Source organism: Myodes glareolus, chromosome 1, assembly GCF_982192425.1.
Source record: "Myodes glareolus chromosome 1, mMyoGla1.1, whole genome shotgun sequence".
NCBI lineage: Eukaryota > Metazoa > Chordata > Mammalia > Rodentia > Cricetidae > Myodes > Myodes glareolus.
In genome coordinates, this window is record NC_142026.1 from 5,846,563 (window position 1) to 5,872,994 (window position 26,432).

Sequence of the window (26,432 nt, forward strand, 5' to 3'; positions counted from 1 at the left end):
GTTTGCTGCCTCTGAGAACCATGCACACAGCCCCATTCTCAGGCACACAGCCAGTCCACGTTGCCATTAAGCAAGCTGCAGCAGTCTGCTCACAAACCCCATCCAAATGCTCGTTTTCCCAAAATAATCAAGAGTTTGTGCTAGAAGCTGCCATTTTGACGTTGCATGGCTGCTACCACTGAATCAGGAAAACGTCCGTCAAAGAATCCATGCCTCTGCCTACTTCTAGCAAACAGAGCCCAGCCAAAATGCCACTAGCAAACCATGCTTAACTCTGTTCTTTTGTATCTAGAATTAATTTTTAAGCTTTCTCATACTTTTATGTGGATGTAGTTATCCACGTTGACTCAACAATCTGTTGGAGGAAGAGAGCTGCTTGTTGGTTCCCAGCCACCCAGCTAGTGCAGAAACAAAATAATCACACAGAAACTGTATTAATTAAATCACTGCTTGGTCCATTAGCTCTAGCTTCTTATTGGTTAACTCTTACATATTGATTTAATCCATTTCTATTAATCTGTGTATCGTCACATGGCAGTGGCTTACTGGCAGAGTTTTGACATGTCTGACTCTGGTGGCAGCTCCATGGAGTCTCTCTGACTCTGCCCTTCTTTCTCCTAGCATTCAGCCTAGCTTTTCCTGCCTACCTAAGTTCTGCCCTGCTATAGGTCCAAAGCAGTTTTTTTACTCATTAGTGGTAATCACAGCACACAGAGGGGACTCCCACATCACAAGAAGTGGGGTGGGTGGTTTTTTATTATTCAATATATTATGGATATTATAGATATGATAGGATAAAAGGTTATATTATTGAATCTACTCTGAAAAAAAAGGTGAGGATATAAATATGATAAGATAAAAAGATAAAAAGCAACTATTACTTTTAAATGTTTTACATTGGGTTGGACTTTTGTATATTGGATACAAATTTTGTGTATTTATGCAAATTTGAGATTAATTTTGTTAAACCTACTATACATACTTTTCTAATCTTGTTCAAGGCTTTGTACCTATATGGTTCATTTAACAATGTAAAGCAAATCTCTACTCCTTGTTCAGGATAATACGGAAATACAGGTTAGTAGTTAATCACCAAATATAATCAAACTTGTCATCATATTAGGTATGTTTTTAACGTCAAACAAAGACATATTTTAGATAGAGAGGCCATCTTCAAACACTTCAGAGAGATACAGAATGTGGTATTTAAGATGTTTTTAATAATGTAGGTTCTTCTTTTCTATGACAATGAGACATGCCTGCTCCTGGCAACACCAATCTACTTCAGAGAAGATAATGGGCATCAAAAAAACTTCACACGGGGGCTGGAGAAATGGCTTAGCGGTTAAGAGCACTGACTGCTCTTCCAGAAGACCCGGATTCAATTCCCAGCACCCACATGGCAGCTCACAACTGTCTAAAAATCCAGTTCCGGGGGATCTGACACCTTCACACCAATGAACATAAAATAAAGATAAATAAATCATAAAAAAATATATATAAAAAAAAACTTCACATGGAGTTTGCTTTCTTTGTGGCAAAAGTAAGCCACTGGGCAAGAAAATGCCCCTGCCTTGACTGCTGACAGTATGCTGCCCTAATTAAACAAGCAGGACACAAAATATCCTGCTTCATTGAAAAGTCTATCAAATATGCTAGGTCTGTAGCCTGAAGATGGATGTCCTAATGTTGCAGAGGAACTTTGGGTGGCTGTCCAGGCAGCCAGTTGTTTCTATCAATATTCACATTTTTTGGAAGTCGCTTGCTCATACTTCCTGCTTACTCTGTTAATATTTTTTTCTCTTTGAGTAAATTGAAGATTATAAAGTTATAGTTTTTCTTGTTTACCTGATGCAGAAAATAAGTTATAATAGAAAGTAAATAAGGTATAAGACTTAATACTTACCAAGATAGAATATTCTTATAACTCAAAAAAAAAAAAAACCCAAAAAACAAAGCATATGCTTTAGGGCACTGAACCCTAAATTTGTGAAGTCTGTACTATCTCTGGGTGCACAAAGTCAGAATACATGTGACTACCAAACCTGGTGCCAGAAGCTACTCAGAGTAATTTATTACTGTAATTTTCTATTTTCTTCTCCTTTAATTTACTAACTGTTTTCAGTTTCTGCATCTTGGTTGGTATAAAATCAGGGCCTGGGACAAGCCAGTACTGTTCTACTACTGAGCTAAATTCTCAGTGCTTAGCACTTGGCTTTTATTGTTTGTTTTAGGTTATGGAGTACATGTAAAACCTCCAATAAAAAACATCATATACCCCATTTGTGCTTAGTGTCCTCCAGAGATGTCCAATACCCTGAAACTGGATTTACAGATTTCTGTGAGCTGACTTTTAGGTGTGAAGAATAAGATAAGGTCCTTTTCCAGTGCTTATAGCCAGCTGAGCCGTCTGTCCAAACCCATCTCTTGGTTTCTTGAGAAAAGGTCTCACTGTGTAACAAACCCTGGTCTCAAGTTCCTCTGCCTCGGGCCTTAGGTCTCAGTCTATTAAGTCCTGGGGTTACAAATATGTTGCCACCATACTTAGTATTCAGGGTTTGCTGTAGGAATTTCATAAGATAGGCTATTTAGATATTAAGGGTCTGGCTCATAGAACTCCGTAAATGTGAGTGTTCTTATGACCCTAATAATCAGCCCCTTTATTAGGGTTTATAATAATTCTCACAATTTAAATACAAGTACAGAAATGGAGCATGTTTTTGAATTTGGAGCTAATTTAATGATTAATAGCTCAGATCAGAGAGCTTATTTGAGGATATGATTATGTGTTATTATTCTGTGCTTCAGACTTAGTCTATACCATAAAAACATCAGCTGGAAGCAGCCATTGTAAAGAACAAGATAATGGTATCCCTGCTATTCCAGCATGGTCACATTGTGTTCAGTTTTTTTTTTTATTTTTTTGTAAAAAGAGGGCTTTCTGATCCTCTGACAGATAATGCTCTGTTTGTTTTGTGTCAGACAATTCAATAGATGTGTTCATTTCTTGTGATGAATATCAGTACAACAGACCTGAGTTTCTTTGTATGGCCCCGTTGATGAGATAGAAACCACCTGGCTTGAAGACTGAAAAATTATCTGCTCCCAGAGAAAAATGACGTCCAGGCACTCTCTTAAGTTTGATGAATATATTATATACTGATTGTCTGAGAAAAAAATGTAAAAGGGAAAAAGGGCTATTCTGTAGAAAATTACTGCCCATTTGAGCAAATTCTACTGAGAATAGGTAGAAACAATTTTTTTTAAATTAAGCTTTTTTGAAAGCGCGAAGCAAATGAATATTCTTCTATATATTCTAACAAAAGCTTGAAATGGCCTACACACATGATTATTTTCTTCCATCCTGTTTTGAAATATATTAATTTATGAGAAAAATCTAAAAAATATTACTTTTGTTGCATTTTACCTTCTTGCTCAAGTCCAGACTGGCCTGGAGCCCATTCTTTAACCAAGACCGGCATTTAAAGCCATGATCTTTTAGTCTCTACCTCCCAAGTATTAGTTTTGCAGGTATGCACCTCCATATTTGTCTGAACACTACCTTTATGTGGCATAAAACAATTTTAAGTTTTCCTTGAAATTCTCTCTTCTGTCGTTAGCTCTGCAGAACAAAGGCAGGGGAGCAAGAACGGCAGATTTGTAAGTGACAGGCACTACCAGAGCAGTGGTTCTCAGCTGCACTGATGGTGCACCCCTTTAATACAGTTCCTCATGCTGTGATGACCCCAATTCTGGAGATGGACAGAGAAGTATGTTCAGTTCTACGACCTTCAGAAATATGTGTTTTCCAGCGGTCAGAAAGGGAACAGCCGCAGACTGAAAATTGCTGCCATAGAGCCTTGTCCCTCTCCACAAGGAGCAAAGAACTGCGATCTCTGGTCTTCATTTTTTTCTTAAATTTAAATTGTGTATGTAGTATTTTAAGTAAAATGCTGCAGGTTCCCCAAGGGATGCAGCGGCAGAAATGCTGCAGGTCCCTGAGTCAGGGCAGGCAGCGGTCAGTAGGTCCCAAGACCAGGGCAGGCCATGAAGGTGGCCGGGTCCCAAGCAGGAAGCCACATGGTGGGTGAGAGACTGAGATGGAGAGGCATGTCTGCAGAGTGAAGTTGGATATATATTTAGTGGGTTATGGAAGGAAAGGGGAGAAGGGGGAAGAGGAGAGAGAAAGAGAGAGAGAGAAAGAGAGAGAGAAAGAGAGAGAGAAAGAGAGAGAGAGAGAGAGAGAGAGAAGACTCAAGCTGGAACTCAGCAGATAGGGGAGGGACTGTGGGTGGCTTCTCTCTTAAAGGAACAGGACAGATCATTACAGTGTGTGTGTGCTTCCATGTGTGTATTTGAACATGTACAGAAGTCAGGGGACATCTTAGCAACTTTAGGCAGGTTCCATGGATCAAACTCGGGTTGCCAGGCCTGCACAATTTTACTAGCCCCAAGATCTACATACGGTCTTTTCATGATGAAAAATCATCCCAGATTCTTGGCTAAGTGAATTAAAAAACTACAAATGTAGATTTGTGTGTGAGTGGGGGCAATAAGGAGTATCACTCCAAAGAGCAATTCTTTTCATTTCCAATACAACTGATGAAATGAAAATCACTTGGGGACTAGACTGGTTAAGGGGACCTGTAATCTTAGCAGAGTAAGGAGAATCACAAGCCAGCCTGAGCTTCACACTGAGGTCAAAGCTAGCATTCATCTTACAAACGTAAGTCCCTAGATTCAATCCTCAGGCCTGGAACAAATACAAAACCTTATGAAACACGATAACAATCTGAAATGCTGAAATACAATTGAGTAAAACAAATAAGTTTTATAAACACAACATCATACATAAGTCAATGACACAATCTACTTGCCTAAGTGTCGGTGGCCAGCCTCGACAAAAATACCTTTCTCCAGAGTGGAGGCATGGGGATTTAGAAATATAGTAAAGAATATGAAGATGCAAACAAAAATAATAAGTGCAGAAACATATAGGATAGTATCGGGAGGGAATTTTTGGTGAGTAGTGAAAATTCACCATGTTTAATTTTCAACTGGTTAATATACCCCCCCCCCACCTCAAAAGGTAGGAGTAAAACAAAAGACTGCATTAACATACAAACTAAAAGTCACAGGCCACTTTCATCGCTCATTCCTTAGACTCATGCCCGAGGTAAAACTCCCTGGGTGGAATCCCAAGTTATCTCCATAAAGGGAACTGGGACTTAGTTGGACCCTTAGGTTTTTAGGTAGAAACCCTACTTCAGGAGCACAAGGTCTAGCAAATAGGGAGACCCTGCCTCAAATGACAAAAACGTATCAAATTCCCTGTGTTCAGGATATTTTATTGTTGTTGTTGGTTGCTTTTTGTTGCTTTTAGGACAGGGAAAAATATAGCCCACAGTGGCCTCTAAGTTGCTAACTCCTGATCCTTATCCACCATATCAAGCAGTGAGATGATAGGTGTGGACCAACAGGGCCTCACTAGACAGCCTGGATGTCCTGGAATTTGTTCAGTTTGCCTTGAATTCACAGCAATCCTTCCACCTTAGTCTCCCAAAAGCTGGGATTATAGAAATGAGGTGCCATATCAGACCATGGTTATATTGTTAAATGTATTTGACTATAACCTACAGAGAAATAAAGCAAATGTTTGAAACAAATTATTTCATATAAATACAGCCTATAATATATATATATAATTATTTTTTATTTTATTGATATTTATTGAACTCTATGTTTATCTCTGCTCCCCTCCCTGTCTTTCCCCTTCTCCCTTCAATCTTCTTCCAAGGTCCCCATGCTCCCAATTTACTCAGGAGATGTTGTCTTTTTCTACTTTCTACTTCCCATCTAGATTAGATCTATGTAAGTCTCTCTTAGTGTCCTCATTGTCATCTAAGGTCTCTGGGATTACAATTTGTAGGCTGGCTTTCTTTGCTTTATGTTTAAAAACCACCTATGCGTGAGTAGATGTTTTTATGTTTTTTTAAAAATACTGCAAGATCCCCAGCGGTAGTAGGCAGCAGAAATGCTGTAGGTCCCAAATGCTGGTAGTGGGTCATGTGGTAGCAGACAGCAGGCTCTAGGAGCAGCCAGTCCCAGAGCAATGGCTGGTCTCAGACAGGGAGACACATGGCGGGTGGGCAGAAGACAGAGACATGGATAGACAGGACATGCAGAGTGAAGTTGAATATTTATTCAGGGGGTTATGGAGGGGGAAGGGAGAAGAGAGAGAGAGAGAGAGCGAGGAGGAGAAAGAGACCAGGTGGGGGGAGAGTGGAGAAGTGGGGAGAGAGGCAGAAGCAAAGTTGCCTTTCCGAGAGGAAGACAGAAAAAAGATTGAGCTCAAGCTGGAAGCTGAAGATCAGCCTGCCTCAGCGGATGGGGGAGGGAGTGGGCGTGGCTTGTCTCTTAAAGAGACAGAAAACCATTACAGATATTATAGTTGTCTTTCTGTGTCTGGGTTACCTCACTCAAAATAATGTTTTCTAGCTCCATCCATTTTCCTGCAAAATTCAAGCTGTTGTTATTTTTTCTGCTGTGTAGTACTCCATTGTATAAATGTACCATATTTTTTTCCCAGCTGTTCTTTAATCGAGGGGCATTTAGGTTGTTTTCATGTTCTGTCTATGACAAACTAGTCTATAATTCTTAAAGCAATTAATCCATGTTTTATGTTGAGGCATAAGAAACTTTTATTACATTAGGACAGATACAGGCTGTTTTTCACACCACTCTTTTTGACACCTAGTAAATATGAACCATGTCAGTTCTTTGCTGGGGAAATTCCTTCAGTCAATGGCCTTTGAGATGCTGGACCAGGTTGGGCATGGCCTTGGGTACTAAAAACGTGCTCTCTCTCTCTCTCTCTCTCTCTCTCTCTCTCTCTCTCAGTTGTTGGATTTAGTTCCTGTTCTCGGCTTATGCAGAGAGGTCTGTGATCTGTGAGTCTACCCCTAAATAAAGAACTCTTTGTTATACTAAAGTCTGAACTGGTGTGGTACTACTTTATAGCATCCATCTACATATGGTGCCCATGTGAATCCCAACTCCATTCCTACCAGGACCAACCCAAAAGGTCCACACACTCTCCCCTCCACCCTGCCACACTCCCTGGCCTGCCATCCTGGGCACACTTTTTGCCCACAGGATGCCACTGCCGTCTCTCCAACTGGCACACAGACCAGGTGACTTGTCCACCCCTACACACTTTTCTCCCACCATGATTCCCATGGTGTCATGTCCAATGGCTACATTCAGGGCCCATTCATGGCAAGCTTTGGGTTCTTTAATATTCTGGCCAATTCAATCCTCTGTATACGAATGTGCTACTCTTAATTAATTAATTAAGTCCCAGGTAATTCAGGTACTGGAATTTGCCTTGCCACTGCCAGTCATGCACACCCACCACTGCAACATCTGCTGGCTAATAAAGATTATTACACCTGCAACAATTTACCAAAGACCCATAACAAGGTGTGTTCATTTACATAAATAAATCAGTAAATTTGAAAGTTATATAATAGCAGAAAATACCACAATCCAGGAATTTAATAACATTTTTGCTTATTCTATGGATGATATTCTGCAAGAATTATACTATTTTTCTAATACATCTATTTATTTGATATTGGGACTTTGCTTTGTTTTTCATATTATATTGTATATCATCATATATGTCATATAATCTTAAGAAAATGGTTTGATAACAGAGCCAAGAATGAGGTACTTTTAAAAATGATACAGTCTTTACAGACTAATAATGAACAACTGTCTGACAGAATAAATACCATTGGAAATCAAAAAGTTAGCTGAAAAAATTAATATCATTGAAAAAGATAACATTAATTTGACAGACAAAATTCAATCCATCTAAAAGGGTTTTGAGAAATTATCTGAAAGAATTCATACTCTTGAACTTGACAATCAAAATCTGTTAAAAAGTTATGATAGGTTAGCAGATAGAATATCTCTCCAGGAAAGCAATCTGCACACCGTCCAAATAATATCCAAGGATGATAAACTATCCCTAATGGAAAAATTTCAAACTTTGGAATCATATGTACAGAATAAGGACCAGAGATTAAGTGAGTCAATGAAATCATTAGAAATATTTATAGATGCCCATCAAAACCCCAGGGAAATTTTTCAAAGACCTCAAAAAAAAAAAACAATGCTCAGTTTCATATAGAAAAACAAAAAAACCCAGGATAACCAAAACAATCCTGAACAATAAAGGAACTTCAGGAGGCATCACAATCCCTGACTTCAAACTCTACTACAGAGCTACAGTACTGAAAACAGCCTGGTACTGGCATAAAAACAGACAGGAGAACCAATGGAACCGAAGAGAAGACCCGGATATCAATCCACACATCTTCAAACACCTGAATTTTGATAAAGAGGCAAAAAATATCAAATGGAAATAAGAAAGCATATTTAACAAGTGGTGCTGGCATAACTGGATATCAACATGTAGAAGAATGAAAATAGACCCATATCCATCACCATGCACAAAACTCAAGTCCAAATGGATCAAAGACCTCAACATAAAGCCAGCCACACTGAACCTTATAGAAGAGAAAGTGAGAAGTACACTTGAACACATTGGCACAGGGAACCACTTCCTAAATATAGCCCCAGCAGCACAGACACTGAGAGAAACAATTGATAAATGGGACCTCCTAAAACTGAAAAGCTTCTGTAAAGCAAAGGACATGGTCAAAAGGACAAAATGGCCGCCTACAAAATGGGAAAAGATCTTCACTAACCCCACATCAGACAAAGATCTGATTTCCAAAATATACAAAGAACTCAAGAAATTGGGCACCAAAAGATCACATAATCCAATAAAAAAAATGGATACAGACCTAAACAGAGAACTCTCAACAGAGGAATCTAAAATGGCTGAAAGACACTTAAGGAAATGTTCAACATCCTTATCAGAGAAATGCAAATGAAAACAACTCTGAGATTCCATCTTACACCTGTAAGAATGGCCAAGATCAAAAACACTGGTGACAACTTATGCTGGAGAGGTTGTGGGGAAAAAGGAACACTTCTGCATTGCTGGTGGGAATGCAAGCTGGTACAACCACTTTGGATGTCAGTGTGACAATTTCTCAGAAAATTAGGAAACAACTTTCCTCATGACCCAGCAATACCACTTTTGGGTATATGTCCAAAGGATGCCCAATAATGCCACAAGGACATGTGCTTAACTATGTTCATAGCAGCTTTGTTTGTCATAGCCAGAACCTGGAAACAACCTAAATTCGCCTTGACTGAAGAATGGATAAGGAAACTGTGGTACATTTACATAATGGAGTACTACACAGCAGAAAAAAATAATGACAGCTTGAATTTTGCAGGAAAATGGATGGAGCTAGAAAACATTATTTTGAGTGAGGTAACCCAGATACAGAAAGACAATTATCACATATCCTCACTCATAGGTGGTTTTTAAACATAAAGCAAAGAAGGCCAGCCTACAAACCACAATCTCAGAGAACTTAGACAACAATGAGGACACTAAGAGAGACTTACAAGATCTAATATACATGGGAAGTAGAAAGTAGAAAAAGACAAGATATCCTGAGCAAATTGGGAGCATGGGGACCTTGGTGGAGGGTTGAAGGAGGAAAGGAAGAGGGAGGGAGGGAGCAGAGAAAAATGTAGAGTTCAATAACTATCATGGAAAAAAGAAATATTTATAGGTCAAGAGATTCAGGCTTTACAAAAAACAGTGATAAAATGATTTGACACAATTGAGGAAATTATCAGGACTGATGAGCAAGGAGAGAAGGTACAAGAAAGGAATTTAGTATTGCCAGTATCTGTCAGAGTCACAGATGACTTACCAAGAGTTTGAGCTGCTTACTCCATAATCACCTCTGACAAACCCCTAAGTACTAAATATCTAAAAGGATCCAAAGAAGGTAGATGGAAAGCTATAGGTATGAATGATCTAAGAGAAAGTTAGCACAGTAGTGTCTTATGGCTTCCATTCACTATTTGTTCGGGAGATGATAAAGACAAGGGCTTCTAGCATAAGAATACTCCACACAACTGGCTCCAATTAGTTTTAGAGGTCCTGGAAGATGGACTACAACTACTTTGGGGAAATGGTACTAGTGAGAAGAGGCAAACTTTTAGAACAACAGAGAAAAGCAAAAGGATTTGATCAAATTCTTTTTTTTTGAAAAAAAAGGATTTGGGTCAATTTGATTGACCCAAATCAAATTCCTGGTGAGGGCATTCATGCTGACCCATAGGATCAAGTTCTTTATGATAAACACATCTTGTCCCTATGCCACACAGCAGCCTTAAATGCTTGGTACAGAATTCAAGAACCAGGAAAAATAATTGAATCATATATGAGGGTTAAACAAGACCAAAGGAAATCCTTTAGTGACTTTTTACAAAGATGAACTAAGGATGTACAAATAGAAATAACAGATTCAGAAGCTAGATGAGTATTTATTGAATCTCTGGCTTTTGAAAATGCCAATTTAAAATGCAAAACAGATACTTGGGCCTTTAAAGTTTAGATCAGCACCAATGGATGAATGTATGCTGCATACAATGAACATTGAGAAGTTTGGCTATAACACTGAGTGTTGGGTAGGGGAAGAAATTTCCAAAGGTAGGAGGAGACATCAAAATGCCAAATATTTTAATTGTGATAGAATAGGACATCTGAGAAAGGATTGTAGACAAGGAATTTCTAAAAATATTGTCTCCTTTTGGAAAGACAAAAATAGAAGGTCTCAAACTTCTGCATGATGTAGAAGATGTGGCAAAGGCCAACACTGGACCAATGAATGTAGATCAACAAAAGACAAGCAAGGCAACTCAATACCACCAGGAAACTCCTTGTGGGGCCTTTCAAATGTAGTCCAGTCATTTCCAGTCACTGTGGAGGATATGACTCACCAGAAAAATTAAAAAGTCCAGGGACTGTTGTAAAAATTCATACTATACTGGATGATGGAATAAACATGGAAGAAAAATCAAAAATTCCAGTAGGAAATAGGAAACATATATTTTGGCAGACTTCTATAAATGATCAAAGGCCAAAGCTAAGAGTGATTATAAATAACATTATAATTAAGTGATTACTGAACACAGTTGCTAATGTGACTATTATTACTCCAGAATCTTGGCTTCCAAATTGGCCCCTTTAGGGATTGATTATAACTGGTATAGAGATGGTGGTTGGGGTGGAAATTATGTAGGCTCAGGGATCTTCTTTTAAAAAAGGGGGAAGGGAGTGGGTGGGATAATAGGTAGGTTAGTGTGAGCTTAGTCACACTAATAATAATAGTAATAGAGTGAATACTTCTGACCATTTCCATTGGTATAGATTCTTGTGTATTGATACAAATTCAAATTATATTTGTTATGGTGAATATGCTTCTATTTCTACTTATAATACTTGTACATCTATGAAAAGTTATTTTGTCATATTGTATGCATACATGTATCTACCTCTGCTTAAGTCATTTTGTATATTGATATAATTTTAGAATATACTTATCATATTGCACTATACATTTCCACCTCTGATCAAGATACTTGTACATTATTTACATTTTGAGGTCATTGTCCTCATTAGTTGCACAGCTGTTTAAAGATTGTTTAATATTCTAATATGAGGCCTTACATTTTAAGCTATATAGGTATTAAGAATTATAGGTCAATAGTCACCCATGTTTGTCATATTTATAGTTAGACTAATCAGGTTCTTTAGATGCATAGAGATTGTATTCCACAAAGATAGGTAGTCTTCAACCACTTTAAAGAACTGTAAAATATGGCATTTAAATAACTTAGGGTTCTGTTGACATGAGACACGATTGCTCCTGGCAGCACCGATCTATTCCCGAGAGAATGTTGAGCACTGAAGACACTCCACCTGGAGCTTGTTTGCTTTGTGACAAAACTGGCCTTTTGGCGGGGAACTGCCCATGCCTCAACCACTGACAAAACGCACGGTGTCCAGGACAAGTAGGATACAAGAAAAAAGACTGTCAAACCTTGCCAAGACAGGGTAAGATGGTTTTGAAAATTTTCCTGCCTCTGAAAATGGTCTGTCAGTTACTCTAGGCCTTAGCCAAAGTTGGTTGCCCCAATGGTGCCACATACAGGTGCACACCCTCCCTCAAGGCACCTAATTAAAAATAAATGTTTAAAAAAATAGCATTGTGACCAGGTGTAGGGCACATGCCTATAATGTCAGCACATGGAAGGTGGAGACAGGAAAATCAGAAGTTTGAAGAACTTCTTCAGAGCTTCAGCATTCACCAAAGAGCTTGTTGGAGGCCATCTTGAATTGCATGAGGGCTTGGCCTCAGACAGCAAAAAAAGGGGCTGGAGAGATGGCTCTGCAAATAAGAGAACTGTGTTTGATTCCCAATGCCTAACGGGCAGCTCACACCATCATCTGTAATTCCAGTTTGAGAGGATCCATCCCACTCTTCTGGACTCCAGAAGCACCAGAGAAGCATGTGGTACACAGACAGACATGCACAACACCCAAACACATAAAAATCAATGAACAAAAGTTAAAGAAAAAAAAGCAAGGAAGAAAGGAAGGAAGGAAATAGCAACAGTGAGAAACCTAAAGTCTTATGTATATGTATATTTGTGAACCTGAATTTTTTTGTACTTGACTAACTTAGGATTGGCTGTTATATGTCTCTTGGTCAGCACATCACCCTGTGTGTTAGCTCAATAAATATATCACATCTTAGAAGAATTTTCTAAAAAATAATAAATAAAACATATCCCTATCTTTCCAAGGAGTTGGTATCTGACCCCTGTGGATATTAAAGTCTGGATGCCCACGTCTGTCTCTTAAACACAGTGCTGTCCACAGGCCCTCGGTCTACTCCCCCCTGCTACCAGTACACTGGAAGATCACTGAAGAAATGAGTGAGGGCTTCAGCTCCCACAAAACTGGGTCAGAAAGCAAAGCAGTCTATAGGAAAGGCTAAATTATCAAGCAAGGAGAAGAAGCAGAAGGGGGATGGAGACAGGGATACAGAGTGGGGTTTCCCACCAAGCAGCGGAGATTTATTTACAGCAAATGGAGATACAAAAAACAAGAAGCTGCTTCTGCTGAGGCAGGAGAATAAGACAAAAAGTCTGATTGATACTGTATATCCTGAGGTCCTCATCTGAGGTCCCTTCTCACTTCTGATGGAACCAAAAAGATTTTTTATCCTTGACTGTGTAAGGGTACAAGTACTTTGGAAACATGTTTGATATGGAGGAAATTTCACTTTATCATTTTTGAAATGTAAAAGCTTTTGCTTTACTTATTTATTTGGTGTGTGTGTGTGTGTGTGAGAGAGAGAGAGACAGAGAGAGAGACAGAGAGAGACAGACAGAGAGAGACAGAGAGAGACAGAGAGAGACAGACTGAGAGAGACAGAGAGAGACAGAGAGAGACAGACTGAGAGAGACAGAGAGAGACAGAGAGACAGACAGAGAGAGACAGAGAGACAGACAGAGAGAGACAGAGAGAGACAGAGAGAGAGACAGAGAGAGACAGAGAGAGACAGACAGAGAGAGACAGAGAGAGAGAGACAGAGAGAGACAGACTGAGAGAGAGTGTGTGTTGGGTGGCGTTTAAGACAGCCCCTCATCATGAAGCCCTGGCTGGCCTGGAGTCATGTAGACCGGTTTATCCTCCAAATCACTGACCTATGTTTGCCTCTGTCTCCTAAGAGCTGGGATTAAAAGTGTGCACCACCATGCTTTGCTAAAAGTTTTTATTTTAAAGGCAAAATAATTTCTTGGTTTTACCTTTTGCTTTTTTAGGGGTTTGGATTTTATTGTTACATTTTATCTAACTACCTATTTGTTTATTTTGTGTGTGTAGCCATGATTCCATATGTATGTGTGTATGGTGCACGCCATGGTTCTTTCCTTCCACCATTTGGAGAAAAGAACCAAACAGAGGTCATCAGGCTTTTTGGGAGCCACCTTTCTCCACTGAGTCGTCTCATCTGGCCCCTTGGTTTTATATTGTGTACTACCATATGACACTGGCATGTCAAATTACAGGGGCTTTGACCGTGTGGTGGGAGACTTGCTCTACCGTTCTCTGTGCTGGGTGAGTGGAACTGGTGGTGGATTTGATAATGCATAATACAAAGCTGTACTGGACGGTCACGGTCACTTACCCTGTCTCAGCATCCACTCTCAGTCTCAGATGGACCTTCACACAGTTGTCCCAGCCTCCCTAGGTGATAGATATAGTCCACTGCCTTATATGGCCTCATCCTGGTGTCTACTCCCTAGGGAACAGCTGGATACAATCTCTTTGGTTTACCCAGTCGACCCTACTCTGGCCAGCTCTGCCACAGAGCCTCACTGGAACACATCCTGCCTGCTCTAACCCCCAACTCCCCCACGGGAATCCTGCTGGGGTATCAGCCTGTGCTCTTCCACTTAGAGGTTCCCCCACCATCCCTGATCCTGTCCTGCTCTCCTTCCGCCCCCCCCCCCCACTGTCTGCTCCTCTGTTCCCACTGGCTCTGCAGGCACCCTGTTCAGTGATTCTGTTGTCCCCTGGGTTTTGTTGTCCTCCCTGTCCCTTTCCCACCTGACCCGCACTTGGACCTGGCTCTTTTCTTTCTCCTTAGAAATAAACTGAACGAAAAACAAACATAACCAGATATAGGTGGTCAACTTTAGGCCTTAACTTGTGGGGGAAGAGCCATATGCATCTAGTAGAAACTGTATCTCTTGTTTTAAATTCTGGTCTTTTTCTAAGCTAGCAATATAACACAAACACTTCAGATCCTGGGCAGCACAAGCAGCAGTCCTTAGTCAGTCACGCAATCATGAGGGGAAAAAAAAGCGGTACTCAGCGCACACAGTGTTGCTAAGCAACCATGTTCAGTAAGTGAGGTGTATTCAATTTGTTTTCAATTAAGATATTTTCAGTTTACAATGTGTTTATTGAGGCGTAATCCCATCATAAATCAAGGATTATGTGCATAAATAAGTTCCCCCTGTGAAGGACATGCAGTTACAGGTTGAACAGTTTACCATTTAGGCCAAGGTACAGCCGTGTCCAGAGAAAAGCACACTGAAATATCCATACTACCTCCCTAGGAGGTCTGCCAGTGCAGAGCTGGGACCTCTCCCTGAAACAACTGAATCCGAGGAAGACACACAACAAGCAGGGCATGACCATGAGCGAGCAACCCTCCCCCACCCTTGACCTCCTCTGCCCTGCAGTGGGGGAGGCAGCTCTTATGCTGGGGTTCTGTCATTCTCCCTTTATAGGCTTCCTAGTGCCTCAGCTGCTGCTTGCCTGCCCTGTCCCCCTCCAAGTGTTTTTGTCGCCATTATCAAAGTAAATCCTCCCAAAGGATGCAAGGCAAACCCTCCACTGGACCCCAGAGAGGCCCTAGACTTACAAAAGAAAGAAACAGGGGTTTTACATCTTATGCACGGAAAGCCAGTGGACCTATATTAGATTTCCAAGTTTTAATTCCATCCACAGTGAAGTTGAGGGTTGAGGGTATGCAGAAAATGAATTCTCATTATAGGGACACAAGGAGACTTTGTCTTCTGTGGCTACAGAACAGGGAGGAATATTGGGACTGGACAGGATCTTACCATGTAGCCCAGGCTAGTCTCAGCCTCTGTCATCTCCTTTTCTCCGCTCCTGAGTACCTGGAATATAGGTTTGATCTTCTATGCTCCTCAAACGGATACTCATTTCCCCCTCCTTCTTTTCAGTGGTGGGAATTGAACTCAGACCTCATGCACACTAGACATGCTACCTGCATTCTACCCTAGGACTCTACCCTTAGCCAGCATGAGAATAACCCACAATAGGAAACCAAGCAATCACCATAGAAGAAACAGGGCTGAAGCTGCTTTCGTAGCATCTGTTGCTCTTTGCATCCCTGACACTAATGAGGTCACCTTACAGAGGGAGGCAGCTGGCTGAGAACAGGGACAATAGGAACTCAAAATGGAGGCCGCTGCTGACAACAGACATTTTGTGCTATCACTTAAAGTATGGCATTCAAAGAGAGGGTAGGAAACATCAACCACCTAGAAAGACAAACCATTCTAAAGATTTTACTCAGAGTCCAAAATAAAATAAAACAAAAGGGTGGGACCGAGATGTCATGGTCATACCTCTGAATTTGAACATCAACAGAACAAAGTAAGGTGCTATGTGTATGTCTGTGTGTGTATGTATGGCTGCGTGTGTGTCTCTGTGTGTGTATGTCTCTGTGTGTCTATGTGTCTGTGTGTGTCTATGTATGTGCGTCGGTGTGTGTCTATGTTGTGTGTGTCTGTGTGTGTGTGTCTCTGTGTGTGTGTGTGTATCTGTGTTTGGTTTTTCAAGACAGGATTTCTCTATAGTTTTGGAACCTTTTGTAGATCAGGCTGGGTTCAAACTCACAGAGATCCACCCACCTCCCTCTCTGTCTTCTGAGTGCTGGGATTAAAGGTGTGTGCGGCCACTGCCTGGTGTGTGTGTGTGTGTGTGTGTGTGTGTGTGTGCTTGTGTGCATGTGTGTGTGTGTTAGGGTGATTTAGCTCTGTTGCCATTTCCCATTTCTTGTTACAGGCTAGAGAGTGAATCTAAGAATTGTGGCTTCAGGTGGATTCAAAATCAAAATCTAAATCTAAATAAAAACAAAGTCTATAAAGTGTGTGTGTGTGTGTGTGTGTGTGTGTATAGTGTGTACGGATGTCAAATGTCCTTCAAAATCAAGTTGGAAGGAATTTATATTTACAAAAGAATGGCATTCTTAAATGGCAATTTCGAATCACAGTCCTGCAATTAAAATGTTTTGAACACTTTAAATTGTGCTTCAGCGCTGTTTCTCAGGAGAACTACTTCCTTGCTCTCGACTCCCGCTGTCACAATTCCTGTGCTCTGCCACATTTTAGGTTGTGGGCGTCCAATATTCCTATTAGGCTTATGGTAATGTACCATGAACAAACAAAAATTCAGCATGCCGTGGAGATGACATTAAATGGTAAATTGACAGCTTACTGACATTTGAAAGTACTAATACTGGATATCTTCCTAAAAAATATCTTTCTTCAACTTTTACACAGGAAAGTTACTGTTGTTTTAAGAAGAATCATAACTACATGGTTTACATTTAGTTCACACTGTGCACACCTTTAATCCCCACGCCTTTAATCCCCACGCCTTTAATCCCCACACTCAGGAGGCAGAGGCAGGTGAATTTTAGTGAGGCTTGCCAGGGCTACACAGTGAAAACCTCCCTCAAAAAAAAGTTTGTAAATAAATGAAGATTTTTTAAAAAGATTAAATTAATTAAATTAAACAAGAAACTCAATTCAGTATGTTAAGAATTGTGGCTGGGTGGAGGTGGTACAGACAGTGTGAGGCCAGCCTGTTCTATGTAGGACGCATGGCAGCTTGGTGCACACCTGCTAAGATAGGCCATATAGACCCGCAGAAAGGTAGACCTGAGTCTCAGTTTACCCTAAGACAATACCTGTTTCCAAGAAAGACCACAAACTGAGACCACTTCATACTCTACCCAAAAACAGACCATTCGAAGGAAATTGCTACCATTCCAATCATTGTTGATAGGGTCCCCTGCCAGCACACAGCCATCGATTTTCACGAGGACATCCCAGACAAATGTCAGCCAATCAGGGGTCTTGAACCATAGAAATCCCTCACCCCCACCTTTGCTACTATAAAAACCCAACTCCAACTAAGCTCGGGGCTCTCCAATAGTGTACCAATACATTAGGAACATGGAGAATCCCAGTCCGTGAACTTGTGTCAGAATAAAGAAAGAATAAATGCTCTTTGCTTTTACATATGGGACTTGGTTTCCTTGTTGGTTTTGGGGGACTATGCAAACCTGGATATAACATTTTGGGGCTTGTCCCAGATAACCCAAGCCCACCAGGACTACCACCCGAGAACCTTCAGCCTAAGCCGGCGGTAAGTTTTCTGTGTTTTGTTCGGTGTCTCATGTCTTTCTGTTTGGATATCCTTCTGTCATAGAATCTGTAATCTGTACCAGAAACTGTAAGTGCTTGTAGATGGTCTACACAGACACGCGGAAAGATCACAGAGTGGGCACCAGGGGAGACGTTCCCAGTGCGACGGTTCTGTGTGAGAGTGGATCTCTCTGGTTTCTGCAGACAGATGTGCAGGTTGCTCCGCGCATCTCAGTCTCAGTTCTGCCTCCGGGTGCCAGGAGGACTGTTTGTCTGTTCATTGTCCTGTGTGCTGTTGCCTTTTTGTCCTGAGTTAGACTGACGCTGACAATATGGGGCAGGCTAAGAGTACTCCTGTTCCCCTAACTTTGATTCTGCACCACGTTCAGAACTTTAGAAACAGGGCAAAGAGGGAAAAACTGCAAACTAAAAGGGCACACTTACCATCTTTTCCAAGATGGTAATCTGGAAAGCCGGCATCTGAAACCTAGTGGCCTATAGAGGGAACCTTTGACCTGTATATCATTTCTAAAACAAAAGACCTGATTTTTGGTGAACCTGGACATGTGGATCAGATTCCTTAGTCACTTGAGAGGACCGTGGAGCACACTTTCTCCTTTGGTTAAAACCCTTTATTTCCACAGGCCCGATAAAAAAGACCGTCAAGGGAGCCAAGAGCTCCAAGCGCTGCAGTTAGAGTGCTTTGGAGAGTGAAGCCGGATGCCCCTATGCACTGGACAGTCCTGACACACGTCTCCTGAATTACCAACAGGAGTGGCACCCGCAAGTGCCACTGAAATTTACAGATAAGACTGGGAAGTGTGACAGCCTGAGCCTGCAAGACTGCCCAGGAGACCGGGCTAAATCTCACTGCAAAGGGTTCCGAAGAAGAACACTGGAGCCAGGAGGCTATCCTGGAGAAGACCGAGAATGTCGCTAGGATGCTCCCCTCCCCAAAGGGCCTACCTGAAAAAGCCGCTTGTCACCAGGGATGTTTCCTATTCGTTCGAGCCAACACACCTGATGATAACCCCTGATGCCTCCTTGAGCAACATTTTCTAAAATGGGCTGGAAACGATAAACATGCAACTCTTGCAAGAATAGAAGGTCCGTGCTCAGGAAGATCAATGACACTGCTGGTAACTCTACCTTGGTAGGGAGCGGTTGACCTTAAGGGTAAGGATTGTTCTCCTCAGCCCCCTCTCCAAAGTAAAAGTCACTTAATATAGAAACATAACACATATAACTGTATACGTGTATATATATTTAAACTATAAACAGCATGTTCTTATTTGGTTCCTATATAATACCTAAAACCACCAAAGATCATTTGATTTAACAAGAACTAAACGAAAACAAGCATTTTTCTCAATATCCTTAGAAATAAAATGAACACAATACAAGAGTCACAATTGTATTACTCTGTCTAATAACGCCAATGTTCTATCTTAATTTGTCAGTGTTTTTTGGCACTGACTAATAAAATGCATTGTTTACAGAGCGTTTCACTCAGAATCAGATTTCCACACACACCAGGGAGATCCCTTAGCTTTGTTTCTTTGTAGCCCTAAGTTGCAAGTGTTTTTGAGTCCTGAGAAACTGCTCACTCGTCTTTCAGTAGCTGTGCCGCAGCTGACTGTCTCTCTGAATTTTCCTAAAAGGCTTTAGTGTTTTGTCTGTAGCAGCCTTTACTCACTCAGTGGCCTGAAAGACAGTTTCCTTCCCTGTAAAATTTTGTATGGCTTCCAAATGATTCACGGCGACTATAGAAGAGCATATGCAGTTTTGATGTACCCGTTCAAGGACAGCATTAATACTTCCCATTTGCAGCGTGTTCCGATAACAAAAAGGGCTTTTAAACCGTATTGCCCTTGAACTTCTGTATTCTGTCTCTCGATCCGGAGCCCCAGTGCGGTACACATATCAAATACAAATTCTGTGTAGTTCAGCTGTCTTGCCTAGCTCGGAGAGAGCTTGGTCCCAATTTCCAGCACAAAAAACAAACAAATAAAACAAAACCCCAAATACTGGACTCAGGAGATAAGGAACTTCCTTGCTGAGTTCAGTTACTGAAATCACAAGCAGGGGAAGAAAACCAAGTCCCACAGTTGTCTTATGACTTCCACACAAACACTGTACCACACGCACACACATACACACGAACACAGAACACATGGAGAAAAACAATCAAACAAATGTTAATTACAGCAACTTGACAAAATCTCCCACACTGAACCAAGCATTTGTAAACCTGATTTTCAAGTGTTTCAAGCAGGTGTGTATATGACGAATAAACAGAATCACTGTGAAAAACATAACCAAGAAATTACACAATTGCTTGCTAGGTATATCCGATCAGATCCAAGTATTTGAAGTTACAGATACAGTGTCAGCACGGACGCTATCAGACCGGCATTAAGTCACTGGGTTTCTAACAGGTCTAGGCTTCTTAGAATAATCGCGCAGCCCTCCAATTCTGCCTTTGTTCTAACACACTTGTAGAAATAAACTGGTTGTGAATGCTCCGAGAAAACCCATAAAGGACATTTGTTTTATAGACCCCTCCAAAATCTGTGCACCCAAAACCGTGTCCAAGCTTCTAAATCTACAAACTGTACTAATTTATTTTACATGGAGATCGTGTGCGCCTTTCCTTGCTAGAAAACACTTAAACAGATAGGGACCTTAGGTGGGTTTTGGTGCACAGATGAGCCATATGGGTGGCTTTTCAGGTCTGTAGTGTCACTATGAGGTCTGGAATGAAACAGCCTTGAACAGCAGACGGAGGGGAAGGTGTAAAGTCGGGCATTCACTCTGAACCCAAGGGGAGAAATGCTGTGTGGGGTCAGGAGCTCCGTGTGGGTCGGCGGTCTGGATTTTGAATGGGGGTGGGAAAGCAAGATTTTTCTTGTTCCTGTTGAGAACGGGGCACGCGCGGGGGGGGGGGGCGGAGGCGGAGGGTGAGGGAAAGGAGTGTTACCCTGTTGAGAATGCCCCAGTGTTTTCCAATCCTTTGACTCTCATTGCAGACTCCCTCTTGGCTTTCAGTTGGGGGTTCTGATCTTTGCGACTACGTGAGCCCCTTCTCTGTTGAGGTCCTACTTCAGCCTCTGCTCCTGGACCCATGGATTCTCCATCTAGCATTCTCCTTACTCCTCCTCCTCTTTTCCACATGCACTGTGAACAGTGACTTTAGCTTCCGCTCTGATAATGAGAGGGAAGGCAAGAGAGCCCACGAGCTCAGGCCAGACTCTGTCGGGCAAAGGGGAGGGGCTCAGCCCAGCCCAGGTTCTGTGGGCTGCAGACAGCGACCCAGGGTTTCTGGTAACCAACAAACATATAGCATCTCATCTGGTACGGTGAGGATTTAAGATCAAAAGATCAAGAGACAGTGAACTGGAGACTTGTCTACACACCCAGGGATGTATCACAGAGGGAGACCTGCTTCTTGCTCAAAAGTGTAAAGAACTCCAAGGGTCCATATGGCCCCTCACAGATCTACTGAATGGACTAAAAATGGGCCACTTCGACAGAGGATTGAGCAACTTCTAGCAGAGTGCGGCCATGGACCAGATCCAGCTTAGAGTGGGTGTTTGATGAAAGCTTCAGATGGGAGAACGTTGTCTAGGAACTTTGCTGCAAGTGGAAGGGATGTTAAAGACCTGGTTTCCTCATACAGCTGCCCAGATGTCATCCTTAGGAGGTACCAAGCATCCAACAAACAAGCACTTTCCCAGTTATCACAGAGACTCAGGTGCTTCCTTCTCCAGCGCCTCATGGAGAAGATAGGCCACACACAACTAGGACATTCAGTGTCGAAACCAAAACAGCCTTGGCATCTGAATCACCTGGATTCATAGCTCTCCAATTTGAAGCCCCCCCTCCCAGTACCCAAGGCCACAGTTCCCAAGGCACTGCTGCCAGCATTGGTGTCACCCTTGTCCTCCAGAAGAGAGGACAGCACTTCACTCACTCTGCCCTAGGCACTCTGATCCCATCAGCTGCGCTGTCCCATCAGCCCCCATGACCTGAAGAAACCACCTGGAGAGAGGCCTTGCTGCCACAGTTTGCCAGTACCGCTGCCATCAGACTGGAGCTGCAGCCTCTGTCCCTCTGCTCTACCTGCCACACGGAGGTGACTAAGGACCCCTAGAGCCACAGCTGACCAACCATCCTGCCAGTGCCCCTGGTCCTTAGCCCCTGGCTCAGGCTTTACAACTGTCCTCTGATTTCCAATTTGTGTAAATACCATGTTTATGTGTATTTTAATTTACTTTTAATGTATTTGTGAGGAAAAATAGACCCTTTATGATTAAAGACATTTTTTTTTACCTAAAAAAACCCCAAGAACATTTAACAATCATTATGAAAAGTCAACTGCAAATATGAAAGGTCAAATGTAAACTTGGGAAAGCTGTTGAAAATTTGTTTGTTTTTATGTTGTTGTTTTTATGTATGTTATGTTTGTTTTATGTTTTTATGTATGTTTTATGTTTATGTCTCGTGGGGTTTTTTGTTTTTTTGGCTGTTGTTTTGGGTTCTTTGTTTTATTTTGTTTTTTGGCTTTAACTTGTTTACTTGGTTTTTAGAATTGCTACATTGGGTGTGTTTGTTTGTTTGGGATGGGTCTTAATAAAGCAAAGAATAAAGAAACCATGAACTTTTCCAGATTCTTATGAAGGAAACAGTTGAGACACCTAAGAGCAGATGAAGCCATCGCGGGTCAAGGGACCCCAGTCCCTCGCTGGTAGCTGCTGCCTAGACACCTCCTTACCCTACTGCTTTGGAGCTGCTGTGGGATTCACTGCTGTCCAGGCTCCTGAAATTCTCTTCGCAGTTACTCTCCCAGCGTTCCCTTAGCACGACCAAATCAGAGCAGAGCTTGGCTGTTTCCGCTCCTGTCAATAAGTATTGAACAAAATCAGGGCTTACCACTTTATTTTTTGACATTTGTGTATGTGTTGGCGGGGCGGGGGTGCACTCACTCCCGTTATGGCGCACTACAGGGGGCAGAGAGTCTGTTCTCTCTCCCCCCACGGTGAATTCTGGGCATCAAACTCAGGTTGTCAGGCTTGGCCACAAGTGCCTTTATAGCTGAGTCACTCCACTGGCCAGGTTGCTACCGCTTTAAGCTGCTACAACAGATTTGAATCAGAAACACAGTCCTATGGAGAGCCGACCCGCATTATTCTGGGTGTCTCTTGAAAGACACCTCTAAACTAAATTTCTTCCTCGGGGCTCCATGGACTCAATTTTTTGAGTCCACTAAATCTAGATGATTTTTCCTGATTCCCTAGAAGGACTTTCTGACCTCTCTGTGTTGCCCAGTTGCTCTCAGGGGAATGTCACTTCAATTCAGTCTTTGGGGCCAAATCTTTGCTTCTGCGATCTTTACCAGTACTATACTAACATTAGTTGTTAGTTGAATTACAAAACTTGAATTGCAATAACCCTTCTGGGGCTCCTAAGTTGTCCTCCAATAATCCACCTATGTAGAGACAGAGCAGCAAGCAAAACATCTTATACAGGACGAACTGCTTGTCTCATCTGGTATGGGGAAACGGGGAGAGTGACTAAATAATTGGGATATCATTTAAATTATTAATGCTTTAAAACTCTGACTTTAAAAAAACATTTTCCTCCTTGTAAGCCCTGCAGCAACTCCAAACTCTATTAAATATCATAGGCACACACTGCTGCCATCCTACCATTTAAACCTTTGTATTGCTATTACATTCACACCACCCAAGTATTGCTCCCAATCCCCCAAGACTAAATGAAAATTTACCAAATGATTTAATGGAATTATTTGGTGGGCAAGCTTTCCATAATTCTTTTACCCATAGCAAATGCATCTAGCTATTGAAAAGTCCTAGAAATCTTCCATTTGGATCAAAAATGTCAAATGCATTGCCATTTTTAAGGACCTTTGGGATCAAGAATTCTTCCCAGTGCCTGTGGTAAAATGGAGAAATAGAAAACCCTGCGCAGCACCATCAGATCTAGTCCAACAAAACTGATTATGTATGTAGTCAAAATTATGGACAGAAAAAACAGTCCTGAGTAAATCATCTATCACCAACAAAACTGGAAAAATCACTAGCTCAGACCCAATTTCTCAGTCTCAGCTCTGACTGAAACTGCTGTAAATCTCAAACCAGGGCATAAGCCTTAGGGCCTGTATTTCTTCTCTCTCAACCATTGTAAATGGTCTCAAACCAGTAAGCTCAGGCAGCCACGCACTCGGGTGCGCCTCAACATTAACCAACAAAATGTCAGTGGTGTAAATGTAATGTAAAGTATTACCCTGTTCTCCGTGGGCAGTAGTTAAGGAAAAAATTAAATACAAAAGGTAGTTTTTGGTCTAAAACATCACCCTATCTTCCTAACATCCCTTTATACAAAGAGTCTAGAATATTATAGTTGGGGCCTCATCCTAGACTCTGGCAGCCATCTTTGGAATACTGGACAGAAACTACATTTCAATTCCCCTCCCCTGGCAGTTGCCTTAGTCCAAACTCAACCTTCAAGAAAGCTCACCAAGTGGTGACCCCTCCGTAGGAAGGGTCAGAATCACTCCCACGGGTTACTTAAACTGCCACCCAGAGAATGAACATGTGATCTCCGGGTTTCTTGTGCTCTCCCCTTTTCTCTCTTTTCCCCTTGCCAAGCTTTCCCAGTGCCACCTGGGAGAACTGCATTAAACATGGGCGTCTTTTATTTGGCCTGATTGGAATTATTTGCTTCAGTGGAGAGGCTCATCTAAGAAATATTCCTAAAGTTTGTTAGGGGTGTGTGGGGATGTTTTTATAGAGAGTTCAGACACCCTACTCTGGCCAGCTCTGCCACAGAGCCTCACTGGAACACATGCTGCCCGCTCTAAGCCCCCAACTAGGACTCCACCACGGGAATCCTGCTGGGGTATCAGCCTGTGCTCTTCCACTTAGAGGTTCCCCCACCATCCCTGACCCTGTCCTCCTCTCCTTCTAGCCCCCTCCCACTGTCTGCTCCTCTGTTCCCACTGGCTCTGCAGGCCCCCTGTTCAGTGATTCTGTTGTCTCCTGGGCTTTGTTGTCCTGCCTGCCCCTTTCCCACCTGACCCGCACTTGGACCTGGCTCTCTTACCACTAGGGCTGTTTTAGACAGTAACTATCTCCCTAGAAATAAGCTGGAGAAAAACTAGACAAGGCCAATGTGCTGCTGGTAGTCCAGACACACACAGATGTAGGTGATAGGCTTCAGAACTGGGATTTTAAGTTGGGAGAGAAAGCGATATGTATACATCAGGAACTGTGCTTCGTATTTTAAATTTTCATCTTTTCCTGGATTAGCAATAGAACAAACACTTCAGACATCGGGCAGAGCATCCGAGCCACAGCCCCCAGTCAGCCACATAATCACCGCGAGGAAAAAAATGGTACTCTGCTGTGCGGTGTGTTGCTAAGAAACAATGTGCAGTAGCTTAGGCATATTCAATCTGTTTTCAATTTAAGATGTGTTCATCTTACAATGCGTTTATCAAGGTGTCACCTCATTATGAATCAAGGCTCATCTGCAAAAGTGAGTTCCCCCTGTGAGGAACACCTGATCACCAGCCTGACACTGAAGCATTATTAGCCACTGCAGTATCCAGAGAAAAACACACTGGAACATCCAAGACCAGCTCCCTGGAATCTTGTCAGCTCAAAGCTAAGCCTCTCTTCCTGCCACAACGAAATCAGAGGAAAACACGGGGGCACGGTGAAAAAAGTGTGTGCTTGTGAACGCAGTTGTCAAAAGCACCCGAGGCTGCCCTGGATCCTCCAGGTAGCTCTTCTACACCCAGTCCCAGGAACCCCACTGGGAAACACACAGCTCTGCCACTGAAGGTCTGCAGCTGTCCTGCATGCTGCACAACGTAGCTCCCCGGTCACCTCCTCTTCTACCCCAAAGTATTCTATTGCCAGTAGCACCATAAATGCTTCCAAAAGGAGGAAAATGGAATCTCTGATCTTACGTGGACAGACAGATAGATCGCAGAGAGCAAAGGACCTCCCCTCTTTCCAAGAGAGAGCCAGCCAGATGGGAGCTGATTGCCAGGTCAAGGACTGAGGTGTCCAGGTTTACAGCAAATTAATTCCCATAGGAAAGAACGCAGAACCAGGTCCCTGTACCCACCAAGTGGATATTAACTGCAGGGCCAGCCCTAGCCTATGCTCTCCGTGGGAATAAGCTCACAACTGGGACCCAGTGACATCACCACGGGACACTGAGTATGACGATTGTGGAACTTATTTGGGGCCTTCCTTCTCTTTGTCCCTTTGACCCTAATGAGGAGACCTCAGAGCAGGAAGCAATTGGTTGGGAGCAAGGAAAGTCAGAATGCAGACTGGAGACTGGGACTCACAGCATGGACTGCTGGACAGTATCAGGAGCTTGGCAAATGTCCAAAGAGAGGGGAATCTACTTGA

General features: G+C 42.2%; 1 protein-coding gene and 1 pseudogene across 1 annotated transcript in view; one reads left to right on the plus strand and one right to left on the minus strand.

The window, feature by feature from the left end:
* The window catches only part of Cmklr2 (chemerin chemokine-like receptor 2), a 54,992-nt gene that overhangs the window by 19,896 nt on the left and 8,664 nt on the right, over window positions 1-26,432 (minus strand). The window contains exon 2 of the mRNA XM_048459365.3: window positions 22,757-22,880. The gene's annotated coding sequence lies outside the window, so the exon portion shown is untranslated. The remainder of the gene's footprint in view (window positions 1-22,756; window positions 22,881-26,432) is intronic.
* Window positions 21,089-22,179, plus strand: LOC148123242 (circadian-associated transcriptional repressor pseudogene; annotated as a pseudogene).